The sequence below is a fragment of the Rhopalosiphum padi genome, chromosome 1 (genome assembly GCF_020882245.1).
Source record: "Rhopalosiphum padi isolate XX-2018 chromosome 1, ASM2088224v1, whole genome shotgun sequence".
In the NCBI taxonomy this organism is placed as follows: domain Eukaryota; kingdom Metazoa; phylum Arthropoda; class Insecta; order Hemiptera; family Aphididae; genus Rhopalosiphum; species Rhopalosiphum padi.
In genome coordinates, this window is record NC_083597.1 from 4,626,408 (window position 1) to 4,642,344 (window position 15,937).

Here is a 15,937-nt window from a genome sequence, read left to right on the forward strand (position 1 = left end):
TGTAGAGCAGTGGCCCGACCCCCCACCCCGAAATCGAGGTTCGTATATTATTTTAAACTCTGAGTATTTTGATCGTCGTCCAAAACACCAATCTGCCGTTTGCTCATCATTTTGGACCATACCCATTCGTATTGCCAGTACACGAAAAATAATTGACGCGGTGGTGTAAATCGCGCTGTCGTAATTTCTGCTAAACCGGCCGATAGGCATCGCATTCTGTTTTGATGTCTTTGTGCAACATCGTAGCACTGCGTAAGTAAGACTGCGTTTTCAGGTCATGTATATGATATATCAGCTACATATACCGTACCTATAGTCTATACACGAAACTACAGTTAAACTTTAAAAGTTAAAAATCTTGTTTTTTTATTTCCACTCGTTCAATAAATCTATTCGTTTTTCGAATTTTACAGGTTGGGACAAGATGAGTAGCAATGGTGTGACTGAAGACGATGATTTTGGTGATTATCCGTTTCGTAAGTATAACGACAATGCAATGTTATGCGGAGATAATATTACATTGTTGGGATAACATCGTATAATACTAGCTAAACTATATGCATCCCACTGTCTGCGAACTAAATACTAATAAAGTTTGCTATGGTCAGCTTTCAACCATTCCTAATTGGCTTTCCCTAACTTTACTTTATGACCCTAACTTTTGGTCGGAGAGTTCTAAAGCGCATAGAACTTTGACTGAAGCGTGCCAAAATCCATTAGAAATAAGAACAAAACATTTGTTGAAGGCGAAAAAGAATTTAAATCGTAAAAAGTGATTTTATTATTCTATTAAATTGAATATAATATTCATTAATGTATTATTAAATGACGTATAACTCATTTAACTACAACTATACAGAGAATTTGGTTAAACGTTTAATATAATGACATTATCGTAAGACATAAATGTGAATAAATTTAAATATTTAATTATTGTAGTTTTTATGGTACAGAATTTTAGTAGTATTCATTATTATTAATATACCTAACTCTTGTTATTGTCATTTGAAATTATAAAATCGATCGAATTTAGATTTAAGATTTGTCATTATTAGACTTTGACTGATAAAATATTGGTTTTGCAGTGATGTGGTATATTTATACTTATTTAATAAAGAAAATACACATACGAGTACTATTGGAAACTAAATTGAGTTTGATTATATAATACAAAACAGAAAAGTCTTCCCCTTAGTAAATTTCTTATTGCAATATACCTAAACATATTATAATAAAATGGCCTTATAGCCTTATAGGTCGCTACACTGTCTCCACTAAGAATGGCTTTTCGGATGCAATGATTTATCATTCAATTCAAATATAATGTAAACATTACATCGACTTACTTAACGAAATGAGCACCTGAGCGATTTTTTTGGTTTTTTTTCCTATAAGATGTTTTATTTACAAAAACCATTTATCTCGACCGATAACTATAAAATAATATAAAAATTGCAATTATTAATTATAATTATTATTAATGTATACAAAAATATAATCATGAATAAATGTCAAAGTTTAGTAGATCATTTATTGTCAGATTGTATTCATTAAAATATTTTAATACACGCTTTATTATTGTTTATTTATTTTGAAATGAAATAAAAATCCATGCACTAAGTGAGATATTATTAATTATTACACGTTTCGAGAAATATTATGAGAATATTATTTATTTTTTTATTTGTATTAATCTCTGTCCTGAAATATTGTTAAGCAAAATCCTATTCCATCATCTTCCGAATCATTTAAGTTTTTAGTCTCAACCATTGACCACCATCTCACCTAGGCAGTCTAAAAAAAAATACTTGCCTTAAATACACTCCTTCGTTTGATCAAAACACTAATCCAATAAACACACTAAATTAAATTATATCACCCCTTAATTAAGTTGATGTGGACTTATGGTCTCCAACTCAGAGGCTTTGCCAAAAAATCCAATCTCAATAAAATTCAAACTTTTCAAAATAAAATCCTAAGCACATCACTTATGCCCTATATGTTTAATTTTATTTTACACACAGGCTTTAATATTAAAACAGTTCATGCAGAAACAATAACGTTTTATAACGATTTCATATAATAGATTCACTTCCCATCCCAACTTTCTTATATATTGAATCTAGCCCCTCGCACAATTTCTGGCAATCTCTCTTGATGACTGAAAAGTAACTAATGTAGAGATCTTCTTAATGAATAAGATTAAGAAATAAGTAAAAAAAAAGCAGTATTTGCTCCTATTCTGGGTGGTTTTATCACTTACATTTTTCGTGTAAAATTATCTTTTATCAACATGAAAATATTGCATATTTGTAAATTTCTTTTAAAAATAAAAACAATAAAAACATTTTATTAAAATAATTTCAACTGTTTATTTGGTTTTGATTTTTTACTTAAATTAGATTTAGTATGGTATTCGTTGTAGTTATTTGTGTATGACGATTTTATCTTAATACCTAACTAAATAATTCTATTAAGCAATAATCGGTGTTAAACAACATTTTATTACTTCATTTAATGAATACATGAATCATTTTTCAAAACAAATAAATTTGGGTTAGAACATGTTGTACGATTTATAGATAGAACTAGTAATTTTCATACTAAGACATATCAATTATTTAAAATAGATTTTATGTGTTTTAAGGTCACTGTCGATACAAACATATTTCCATTATATTATTATTATTAATTATTTTTATAGCATAACTAACTAATTTTCTGGCAAAAACTAATTTTAAGTTTAAATGACTGTAAACATACAAACACAGAACATTTGAATAACTTTATAAATTATATTTAATTAATATTTTGGTGATAGTATAATATTTTATATTCAAATGTATATAAACATTAAATAATATATGATATTGATTATAAATTAATTTAAATATAGTATAGGCAATAGAAATAATACAGTTTTACTTTATAAATAGATGTTTAATTTTTTTTATAGGACTTATTGATTACTATAAAATATTTAATTATGATTGCTTATTATTTTATTGATATAGTGTTTGATTAAATATGTATTAGTGAAATGATATAGATATGAATAGCTTTAATAATAATAATAACGGCATGTTACGATAATTCTGAAAGAATTTTTTTTCTATTTTGTATATATTTCATTTTTAACTTAAATAATATCTTCTTTATTGATTTAATTTATATTATATTGCTTAATATTGTAAGTATAACAACAAAAAATTAATTTATAACAACGGTGCTAAATTTTGTATGTATATGATTTTGATTTTTATATGTTTAAAATTTGTTCTTGTATTGATTGACTATTGTATTTGTATGTATTTACTATTAATTAATACATAATATTTAATTAACAATTGTCAATTAACAATTAACATAATAGGTATAATCTTCTATAAATCGAAATGACAAATGTCTAATTTTTGATTAAATAATATAACAACTATTAAAATTTGTAATGTTTCATCATAAAATCATAAATAATTCTAAAAATATGTTTTTTGAAAAATTTTGTTTTGATAAAAAATATAATATTCTTAGAAATTAGTACTTTAGTAAAATAAATACATTTGAGATTTTAGTGTTCTATCAACGTCGAGATATCCTAATATATTCTTTATACTGCGCTGTTACATGAAAAATAATACTGATAGTATTATATTTTACTATAAAATAAATTATTCATTTTGTATTTTGCTATAATATAAATAATAGTATTTTAATAATAATATATTCATGTTTATGAAAAATAATTCTGGATATAAATAAATCCTATAGTTTGTATGGAAAGTTTAATTTTAATTTTCAAATTGAAAAAAAATATTTGTAATATATTATATTATTATACGTGTGTAACAATAAATCTTACAAAATGTATATTATAATAATATAATATATTGTATTTTATCATATATTATTGTCACGTCCATCTATATAATTTATTTTCAATAATAGTTACCTACCGTTTGACCAGATTTTTTATGTGTCTTGTTAAGAAAAAATTAACGTAGCTATATGTTTAAGTATTTGACTATAGATTGGTAATGTTATTATAATATTATTTATGCAATTTGAAAATATTTAAAACCAATGCAAATTTTAAAAAGATAATATATCTAATTTTAAAATTAAATGGTAAAAATATTTAAAGAGATACTTTACTTCGGGTACTATTCCAGTTACAATTAATTTGTTTATATACAAAATCAAATAGTTTTTTTTTTAAATACATTTTAAAATATTTTTTTCATGTTCTATGATTATTTATTTCCTATAATATTACTTAGAAAGTTTAAAGATTTATTTTAACTATTTAATAACAAATAGGTGATTTTATTGAAAAAGTAAAAATAATGTATAAATTAAACAAAAAATGAATTTTTATTCGGAAAGTTAAAGTGATAATGATTATTTATTTTGGTTTTGATTGTTTGAATTTAATAGTTTCTCCACTTAAATTTACTTTTAAAATAACCGATTTCATAATTTTGAGGTTACAATTATGATTTGTTAACGTTTTAGATTAATATATATACCCTGTTAGTTTCACTGTGATGAGTATTTAGTATAAGTATGTAAAGTTTTGATTCTGTTGATTAATAACATTGTTACAATGTACACTATAGTCGCATTATGTTACCTCAAGAATTTACAATCTGAGCTTACTGTTTTATTTTCCATGAATATTTAATTTTTTTAATTCTTCAGAATTCCAGACCATCCTTTGTGATTTCTGCTCTATTCGTTTTCCAGGAAAGTTAAATTTTCTAACTTATTTTTCTTTACATACCTTATACATCTATCATTCGAAGAAAATTTAACTTTCATGATAAACGTCAAAAGCAAGAATTATAATAAGCTGGTAAGTTACTCTCAACTCTCAAGAATTGAATACTAAATATTCGCGCAGAAAAATCTAAAATTTATTTTGAAAAACATAAAGGGTAAACCGCTCACATGTTTTCCGCCACGCATTGTCATGTCGGTCTCTTGTCAATTTTGTTCACATGTATGTGTTTTTGTGAATTTTTTCTTGTATAATCGTTAGTATACGTTAAATAAAACAAATTATTTTTTCCGATCATTAGCATCGTCTATTTTGTCGTTTGATTACGTTGTATACTGTATAGTGTATACACCAATAGATATTTTATTCGACCTTTAACGTTCCAGCTTGATGTGCAACATCGCAATCGAACGAATTTTAAACGGTAGAATAACAACTAACGTGAAATATTTTCCAAATTAGAAAATTAATTTCTAATAACAAGATTAACAGAATACCTAGTGTATATTCAATGCAAAGCTAAGAATAAATTAAACATTATAATATATACTCATGTTATTATTAATTAACGGAGTCAATACTTGAGTAATATAGTGTAATATGACATAAATTGAAACCGTTTTTGAGTTAATTTTTTTGCGCTTAAGTTCTTCCGGAAATTTATTGCAGAACAGGCGTATAACGCTCAAACAGTATCTGTATAAATCTATTGCATATACTCTTAAAAATTGTCATTATTTGATTCTTACTATAGTAAAATGCATTAAAAATATTGTTAAACACGGTGTCTTCCGTATAATATAAAAACGGTATCTACAAAAAAGGAAAAAAAACATAATTTAATATACTATTACCGGAAAGTAAAATATTATATTGCCAGTGCCAAGAAAAATAAATAAATAAAAGTGTGTAAAACCGCGTACAACAATGGACAGGTTTTTCTCTCCATTTGGTACCACAGGAAAGAGTAAATAACAATGATAATAGGACTGATAAGAAAACGTTGGCCACGAAAAAAATAGTATGCATAAATCAGTCGACTTCTATTGGTGATAATAAATCGGGCGGAGGACAAATTTAAAACGCTGTAAATTATATGGCCGTCTATAATATATATACGTACAAACGTACAAAACACATAATGTACGTCATCATCTACGCATTACGTTTTTAAAAGGTCAAACGGAATTTTTTCGTTGATTTTTTTTATGTTCAGTCCTCAGTCCTGTGTAGAACGGGAAGTGTGTTCATGCTTTCATCTTGTAAAACAAAATAATAAAAATATAAGTATAGTTCTGGGTCAATTTTTAGGTATTTTTTTTCTTTAGATTCAGTTTTCCAATGAGGAAAAAAATGGCAGCTCTAAATCTTAGTACTTAATATAGTTAAACGGAAATGTATATAAAAAAAACCAATTAAGTGAAAATGGTACATTGGTAAATGTTTTGTATTTATTATAATATTAGTGACAATAGGCCATTTCAAGCGGATCGATTGTCTCTACAATATCGTATATAATTTATTCATTTCTGTTATATATATTTGATTTTTGTAATCTATTTAATTAAATTTATTGGTACCTATGTATTTATTTACTAAAATTGGACAGTAATTCTGATACATATTTAAATAATCAATTAAATAAAAAAACAAAATTGTTATAAATTTTTTTTCTTTTTTTGAATCTTAAAATTTATTTTAACTAATTACGAGTATAAAATGAAAAACTATATATCTTAAATTAAATTTAGTAGGAAAAAGTACAATTATTGTACTTTAATACATTTCATATACAATAAAAATGTTAAAATTAAATAATTTATAAGAGTTCTTTTATCCAAAATTTAGACCATTAATATATTTATTTATGTTTTCATTTTATTTGTTTAACCATTTTTAAAATTAAAAACTCAGTTGCAGTACTGTATTACGAATAATGAGCTATGCAATAAATACCAATCATAATACATTTAAAAAAAGGAATTAATATTATATACTTATTCAAATTTAGTTAATTATTTTAATATAATATTATATTATAGTAGAGTTTGAAAAATAGCAATACTAGAGCGGCATCTATCTGATCCAATCGAGACAATTGGCAATAGCTACTCTCCAGATTGCGTCCAACGACCACGTATAAGCGTAAAAAAAAAGTTGTATGGTTAGTTTATTAGTTGTTATGTACTTTGTTTCTCGGACTAATAGCGCATTTAACTAAAAGTAATTAATTATAACACAGCTAGTTAATTTGTACTTATACTAGAGTTTATTAACTAGTGTTAAATGAGATTAATGCGTACAATTTAATGGTAATTTTGCCTAAATATACTTATAAAAGTTAAGTTGACTGCGTATATTTATTTTTAACAACCACGAGTTACATACACGTATATAAACTCCCAAAATAATATGGACAATTAATGATTTATGAAATTTTTTATTAAGTGATTTTATTAAATTTATTTTGTGTATATTATACAAATATTTTGATCTAGAATATTATATAATAATATATAATAATTTAAAAGTAGAGATCACGGTCAACAAGTTCCTAAAAATTATTTAGATACCTAAGTAGATAGAACATACTACATATTAGGTACTATATTTTTAAGAATTTGGTTTGTGTAGAATACAATAGTTTTAGTACAAAAGTCAAAATTTTATTTTATTTTTGTATTGTTCGTTATAACTTACAATGGGCTTACAATTCAAGTGTATTAATATGTTTGATATAATATATAGGATCACATTTGTATCTTTTAAAATTTAAATTCTAAAAAATAAAATAATAAATAATAAACATCTATTAAACGTGTGATCACTGTTAAATTTTAGAGCACACTCCCCTAACTTAATATATAGATCTTTATAGTCTACATAATATTATTATTTAACATAAAAACTCAAACTTGTAGTACATTTTTTGGAATATTAATTTTAAATTTATCTGTTTTTGTTTCTACTCTTTACTCAACAAGTATTATATATTATAACTTGTTAACGATAGCATATACTGAAATACACATTTAACTTATTTGAACATATTTGAAAGAATATTTTAACATTAATGAACCCGGTTCAAAGGATATTTAAACTTTATAGTCGGGGCCTTTCAGAATTTCATTAAATGTATAATGTGTATACTTAATATGTAGTAGGTACGGTATTATCTTTATGAACTTGTATATTATACAAATTAAATTAGTAGTGTATTGAAAAAAATAACTCACCCATAAACCTTTGATTTTAGGGTTTATAACAAACATGACGTATACTGTATAGTTCATTAAGTAAAATCATATTATTATTTACCGAGTTATGCGTGCATCAAATTTGTATTAAATAAATTATAACGTTTCTAATAAAATAAAGTTACAAATGTAAGCAAAGTAGTTTGAAATGAAATGAAAAATTTTTTACGGTTAATATAAAAAAAATATAATAATTAATAATAAATTAAATTAGTTATATTATTGTGCCTATGAGTTTAAGTGTTGAGGCTTTATTCGTAAAACAAAAATAATAATATATATTTTTACTTCTAAATTGGTACAATATTTAAATAAAAATAATCGTTACAATTTGCGGGAGAAAATATCGCGCATTAAGCAATATCTCAAATAGTTGCGCATATTGTTCGGACGTTCTTCAATATATTATGAGAATATAATATTGCACAATATGGATTATAGGTACCTTAAGGTGAAACTGAGTTTGTAGTTTACGACTAACTGGATACTATAATAGTTCATAACATGATATTATATTATTATTTTCTAATAAATTATTTCATCCAATGGTCTTTATAATTTTTGTTAAAAATCGGTGTTTTGCTGTATTAACAGTTTTTTGTGATTTTTTCGAAAATTACTGTGAATTGGGATAAAAAGGTAGGAACTATTAGGTAAAAACTTAAAATATCTATAAACTATAAAATTACTTCATGAATAAATTTGTTTACAGATTTCTTGTTACCCAAAAAATATTTTCTAAACATAAAACTACTACCATAATGTACTTACTAATACGACTATGTAAAAATGAATAAGGGATCGACAAAAGTTGTTTAAAAATTTTATATTGACGTTCCTACGATGTTCATAACATAATAAAATAGAGTTTCTGACTAATAAATTATCCTAAAAGCATACGAAAGAAATGGTTAGTACCAAATTTCCATCAAAATATGAAACGCAACGTGTAAACTATTATAATCAAAAAATATTGTAAATCATATTGTACTCGAATTATTATGTATTTCAACGTGCAATGTGAGCATAACCGTGTGATATTGTGCACATGTTGATTGTTGTGTTGACACGAAATCGTGAATGACACGATGTGTTGAATTTTCGGCCGTTGACAGTCTAAAACATACTTTAGTTAGCCGGCGAGGGAATTTTGCCAATATTTAATATAAAAAAAATATTATATCAATCAGCCACCGCAATCGCCAGACCAGACGAGTGTCGCGTGTACAAGTTATGTCGGAGGGGCCACGTTAAATATTATATTGTTATATGAGTATAATAACATCAATCATCACGTGCGCACAAAATGGTGTTGCCTCATGCGCTCGTTTGAATATATTTATCAATCTTTGTCCAAATGATTAGCCAAACAAATGTGCGATTTTCAACAACTTTAAGCGAGAGAGGTTACACCACGTGTGCCGGACAACTATATACATATTATTATAAATTATACATAGTTGCATAACATTATATCGTAGAATATTGTACAGGGTGATTCACCAAAAGGAAAACATGGTGATCACTGGATTCCTTTTAATTACGACTTTATTCAAATTCTGATTAAAGGGTGTCCATAACGGTAAAAACTTCTGTTTTTAAAATTACTAGGTATTCGCCTTTTTTCAAAATGTTCAAAAAAAAACTATCCGCTAAATAATGTATAGTAGAAAATGGAAGAAGGTTTTATTTGAAAAACAGAAATATGTAAATAGTGTAAATGTAAAATTCCACAGGACAATTTTTAAGTAATACAAAAATCTTAAGAGTTTAAAAATATGTTATAGTTATAAAGCATATTGTTTAAAAACTCTAAAAATTAGATTTTGAATAATTTCATTATTGAATAAAAATGAGTTGAGCATACTAGCTTGATTTGTATAGTTTACTGTATAAGGATAAAATGCGAGAAAAAAGGCATTGTTAAGATTAAGAACATGTCATAATTCTAAATAATAATTCAACTCTTTTACGAAAATTGTATTATTTTAATATTATATACATACGAGTATATCCTCGTATTAAGTTTACAAGAATATGTTTAATTAGTTACCCACTTCAACGACCTTTTCTATTGCATTTTTATATGTATTATAATATATTGTTCATTAATTTGAGTAGTAAGAATTTCATATAATTATTATAATATAATATAACTATAATTTATGTAATTATTTATATAAATTAATTAGTTTCCTAGACAATATTTATTGAAGCTGATTATTTTAACATAAAACAGTCATTTTATAAGGGTAAGTTTAAGTGTTTTTATTACACATTTTCATATAACAAACCTTTTTGAATTTACGCATTAACACTATAATATAGTGCTTTTGATTAATAATTTTTTTATTTTAAATTTGCAGCCAATTTCATCTGATTTTGACACACACACACATAAACATACACTGCTATATGTATCATGCTAGACTTGATATTTTTAGATTTTAATTTCGAATTTGCATATTGATATTAGTTTTTCCGATTTAAATTTAAAATTTTATAGTTTGCTGTCAAATATACATATAAACAGTTTTTTTTTTATATAAATTATTACTTACATTTTTACGATTTTAATTTTGATCACAAACCTAACATTATTCAACTGTTTTTTATGACGTATTGAAACACATAGCTATGAATAGGCCTAAGAAAGTTATTTATTTCTTATGAGATATAAATATCAGTTTTGTTTTTGTTTTATTCTTCGTGACAAATAATAAATATATTATATACAAAATGGTCATATAGTTATGTTACTGACAACATGTTTAGTAAAACTATAATATAAATTGCAGTTACCTTATTGGAAATAAGTGATAAATATGACTGCAATATGATAAACCATGCATAACTACAGCTGTCGCACATTATAATCGATAACAATATAATATGTACCAGACATTGAGAACCTAATAGATTTTCATCATCGGTCAACGACAAGTTGTACACATTTTGACTGTATCCATTTGTAATTTATGCAGAAGTATACATTTCAATCATAGGTAATTTAATTAATAACTTTACGGTTTTAATTTTAACCACAATGTGTATTTTACAAAAGCTTTAAATTAACAAATTAATTAATTATTATACTTCAAACTATATTAATAAAATAATAAAATATATTATATGTATTATACAGATATATACAGTGGGGAACATTGCATACGATAAACGTCCGTTAAATTGTTTCCACAGATATTACTTTATCGTTTGCAGTATCACCATAAATGGCATGAATATATCTAAATAAGCGAATTTGTCTTGTGTGTATTAAATTATATCTATTTACTATTTATGTAGTAAATCTGTAAATGTATTACATTTGTATAAAATATGTATTAATTCATATAATAATAATAATAATAATGTATTAACTATTATTTGGATCAATATAAAATTTAGATTTTATTTGAGTAAATAAACCAGTTTAACGTGCCTATACAAACCAATAGACATTTAATAATTTCAGAGTGAAATGTACAAACAGTATTGCATTTTTTTCGAATAAGAAAACAAATATAAAAAGAAATAATTTATACATAAGTTATTTTATAACATTTTTTTGAAATTATCATATAAGGCAGTTGATAAAGTTATTTTTTTTGTTTGTCTAAAGCAAAGTAAATTTTGTTTTTGCCCAAATAATATGATATTGGAAAAAATGGAAAGAAAAAATATTTATTATCATATTATGTATGCAGAATCATATTATTAAAGAATACCGAATTACAGAAACGTTTAGTATGTTTTTTCTAAGCTTTTTCATTTGTTTTATAAAGTAAGCGGAAAATCCTTCATTGTCTATTCTAAGCACAAAACTTATACGAAGTGAAATATGATACCTTGAGAATATAAATTAACCTTAAGTTTAAATTATTTTTGTTTGGTTAATCGTGAACAAAAAATGTAATTTAAAATTTACAGTAGTAAAAATATATAATATTATACTGTTATAAAATATGGATTTTAATTAAATGGGAAAAAAATGAAAAATAATAAGACGTATTTGAACGTATAAGACATACAGATTTTATATAAATTTAATGTAATCAATAGTTTTTGTAAATAGTATTCATAAGTTATAGAGGGGGGGAGGTAAATCGTGTTTTATGAATTCAATAATGGCAATTTGAAACTTGTACCATTTTCATGATTTAAACTTGACTGTTTAAACAATAAGAAATAGGCTTTTAAGTATGAAAAAAATACGTATCTAAAGAACGTTGGTTATTAATAATTATGAAATTTATATTTTAATGCATATTACATTATTTTATAAGGGTTATAAAAATTATAAAAATTCAACGATGTGAATATCTATAATTGCACGAATAAATTTACTGCGTGTGGACTCATTATAGGTATTAACAATAGGCAATAATAACGAGCATGCACAGATCGGTTGGCTATTATCTGTGCCACTAAACCTATTATAGTTATTAAACGCACGCCCATTATGATTGGCCAATGGTTACTGACGTTATCTATAAACCATTCGATTGGACACTGATTAAAATTAGGGTTGACAGGTCAATACAAACTAAAAATATATAAAAAAATATATGAAAAATAAGAAAAAGTTTACGGTTTTCATTTTGATCTTCCGTATAGAAACTTATCTCTAATACAGAAAAGTAATAATTCCATTGTTCTTGGTCGTAATTACTTGATATTTCAAATATTTGAATTATTGTAATATACGTCACAACGCCATTTGGTATATTATATTATACTTAAAAGTTTTCAATTTTCCTGAATACTACTTTAATACTTCCCTACAATATATATTATAGTATTAATGACCAGGAACTATCAAGATTCATCAAACGATACTTATTACATCACGCTTTCAACTTGTATAAAATATAATATATCACTTCGATTTCAATACTTTGTTCAACACGTTTCAATGAAATTATATTTTTACAAAACTGCAAGTATACGATAATAATATATAACGCTATTTACTATATAATATAATATATTATTATAACTATGACAATTTAATTTAATTTAATTTAATTTATTGTTTGTTGTATAACCATAAAAAAAAACACACGGACAATATTTAGAATTTTTTAATACGATAAAATATTTTAAAAATAGGTGAATTTTACTCGACAACACCTATTGGTCATAAAACCTGAACGTCGTCGTCGCGTTCGAGAAAATAATATTTTCTTTCCGATAGTAAACCACGTAATTGTGCTTTAAGCTCATCTTGTGGTGCATCAATAGGAAAATATAGTTAAAATGATAGCGTTCTATAATCCTGCAGTATATGATGTGTCCCCAGAGTTTTTGTAGCTTTATAAATGTATGATACGTTATACATATATATATATATATATATATAAAATATAAATACATATATGTGTTCGCTTTATACGCAAACTCATACAAACATATTTATGTTCACGTATAAATCTTAAGTGTTGAACGAAAAAAATCGTTATAAGTCTGATCACGTAAACTATGACGCCAGATGCATAGACAAAAAATATTAAATTGTGGTTGTGACACGATAACGTTAGTGCAAAAGACGATCATGGCTTGGCGCTGTAATATTTAATTTTCGTATCGACTATTAATTTGGTCCAGAGGCGCGCTCAGCTTTTTGCAAGTGGTGTAATATGAAGTTTGGACTAAATAAAATACCATATCATATGGAAAAAAAAAATTTAAAACGTGTGAATTTTTATTTTGACGACATATATGTGAAATCAATAACATATAGCCACAAAAAAGCTAAAGATGACGATATGATACCCTTACTCTTCCTCTCTCCTGAGTACGCCCTTAATGTTGTCCGATTTCCTTTGACAAGTCTACGGGCATGCGTATTACAAAAAGAGACCGTTTATACGTTTAAAAACGTCGTACTGTAAGAAATTATTAGTGAAATTTGTAATTGTTAGAATATCTAGTCTCGTCAATAATTTTTTCGTCGAGCGCGACGGCGTCGATACGCATACGGGAGGGGAATGCAATTATTTTATTTTCCATTAAATCACTCGCTGTCGGCGGTAGTTTAGAGGGAAAAAACCCATACAACATTCGCCGTCGTAATTCGATTTTGTGGTATCGACTATCGTGATAGAAAAATATATTGCAGCGTGAAGCGCATCGTTGTCGGGATTCTTATTTGTCCGCCGAATGAGTACCTGCTGTACCCATATGGGTAAATGGGCTACTCATTGCCCGCGCAATATTTGAACTTGTACTAGCTTACACTGGTTGCGGTTCAGCTTGTATAATTATGTATACGTCGTCCGACGAAAAAAAAAACTTTTAAAAATAATATTATATTATGCGCGATTCTATAATAACTCGTTTTTTAAATTTGGAATTTTATTAAATTACACTAAAAGCGTGCGCACAGGCGGACATACCGGATATTTATTATGTATACGCGCAGGGATTGTGTGTATCTATTTCACCGGAGAGATTGATTTCAGAACTCTTTGTAGGTAGGTCACATCATACAGTACGCGGACGCGCGACGGACGGACGAGACGGCGAAGACGCGGACACGGTGTGCACCGTCATATTCTCAATCACGCGATATTACTCCGTCATCTTCTTTTTGATGTTAAAAATCGTATTTTTTCCTCGACCCGAACTTTCACGAACGGTTGAGACCTTTCTTTGATGACCTCCCACAACCCCCGCCCACGAGCCACCACATGCACCATGTCGACCCGATGACGGCACTTTATAAACGGCTTACTGCTCTTTTGTTTTCCGCACGAATGTAAACGAGCAATAGAAACGCGTGTACACGAAACGGCGTATTATATTATATATATATAATATAGCCTCGGGAACTACGAGAGGAACCACAGGCCGCGGTATTGCACGAACGAATACTATGACGTTATATATTTAATATAAAACATAATATAACAATGCAATTTCGATGTTTTTGAAATAGAATAAAGACTATAGTGATTGAAATCTAAGAATTTTAAGAAATTAAAATCGAATTTTTGTTTAATGATATTCAAAAAATATATTGAAATAGAAAAAAAATTAAATATCAAAACAATGATATTTTAAAAATGTGTGTATACAAATCGATTTAAGTATAAGAAAAAAAAATAACATACATTTAAAATTTAAAATTCAAAAATATTACAGGCTCATAATACTATTCTTCCACATTCCGTTGTATATATTTTATATATTATAAGATTATTCATAAATATCTATTATTATTTTTTTTTTTTATAATAAAATGCATTATTGTAACGATACATAATGCCTATCATACTATAGTATTAGAGCTTAATGAATAATCTCAAACAGAAGAAACGATTTGCTAGAATCTATTAAATTACAATGTGTTATATCTATTAATTATTATAATAGACAACTCAATATCTAAAGTTACATGATACGTTTCAATTAATTTTTATAACGAAATGATAAATATTATAAATAATAATATATTTGTTTTCCTGTTTTACCGAATACAATATTCTAGTAGTGCCAATTTTAATTTTATAATCGTGATATCACCTACTATATTGTTAAAATATAATTATACAAAGAGAATACGTAAATAAACTCTAATTCTGTTTATACTATTTGAATATCTAAATAAACAATTTTTCAATGCACTAATTTATGTAATTTGCATTACATAAACATTTTTTTATCCTATCTCACAATTACAATAAAATTATTGTATAACCATGTATAATTAGTTAATTTCAACTTTTTATAAGTTTTCCGATTTTGTAATTAGAAATAAACTGCTCATATCAAAAGTATTGAATATATTTTAAAATTTTCCCAAAATTTGTATTTTGGTACTCCCTAAAATACAACAACATTTTGAAGTCTGATTAACAATATACTTTTAATATATTTTGATTAAACTTAAACAAGACAA

General features: G+C 25.7%; 1 protein-coding gene across 1 annotated transcript in view; it reads left to right on the plus strand.

The window, feature by feature from the left end:
- The first annotated feature begins 458 nt into the window (after window positions 1-458).
- LOC132932180 (Kv channel-interacting protein 1-like) overlaps window positions 459-15,937 on the plus strand; it is a 131,198-nt gene continuing 115,719 nt past the window's right edge. The window contains exon 1 of the mRNA XM_060998427.1: window positions 459-476. The gene's annotated coding sequence lies outside the window, so the exon portion shown is untranslated. The remainder of the gene's footprint in view (window positions 477-15,937) is intronic.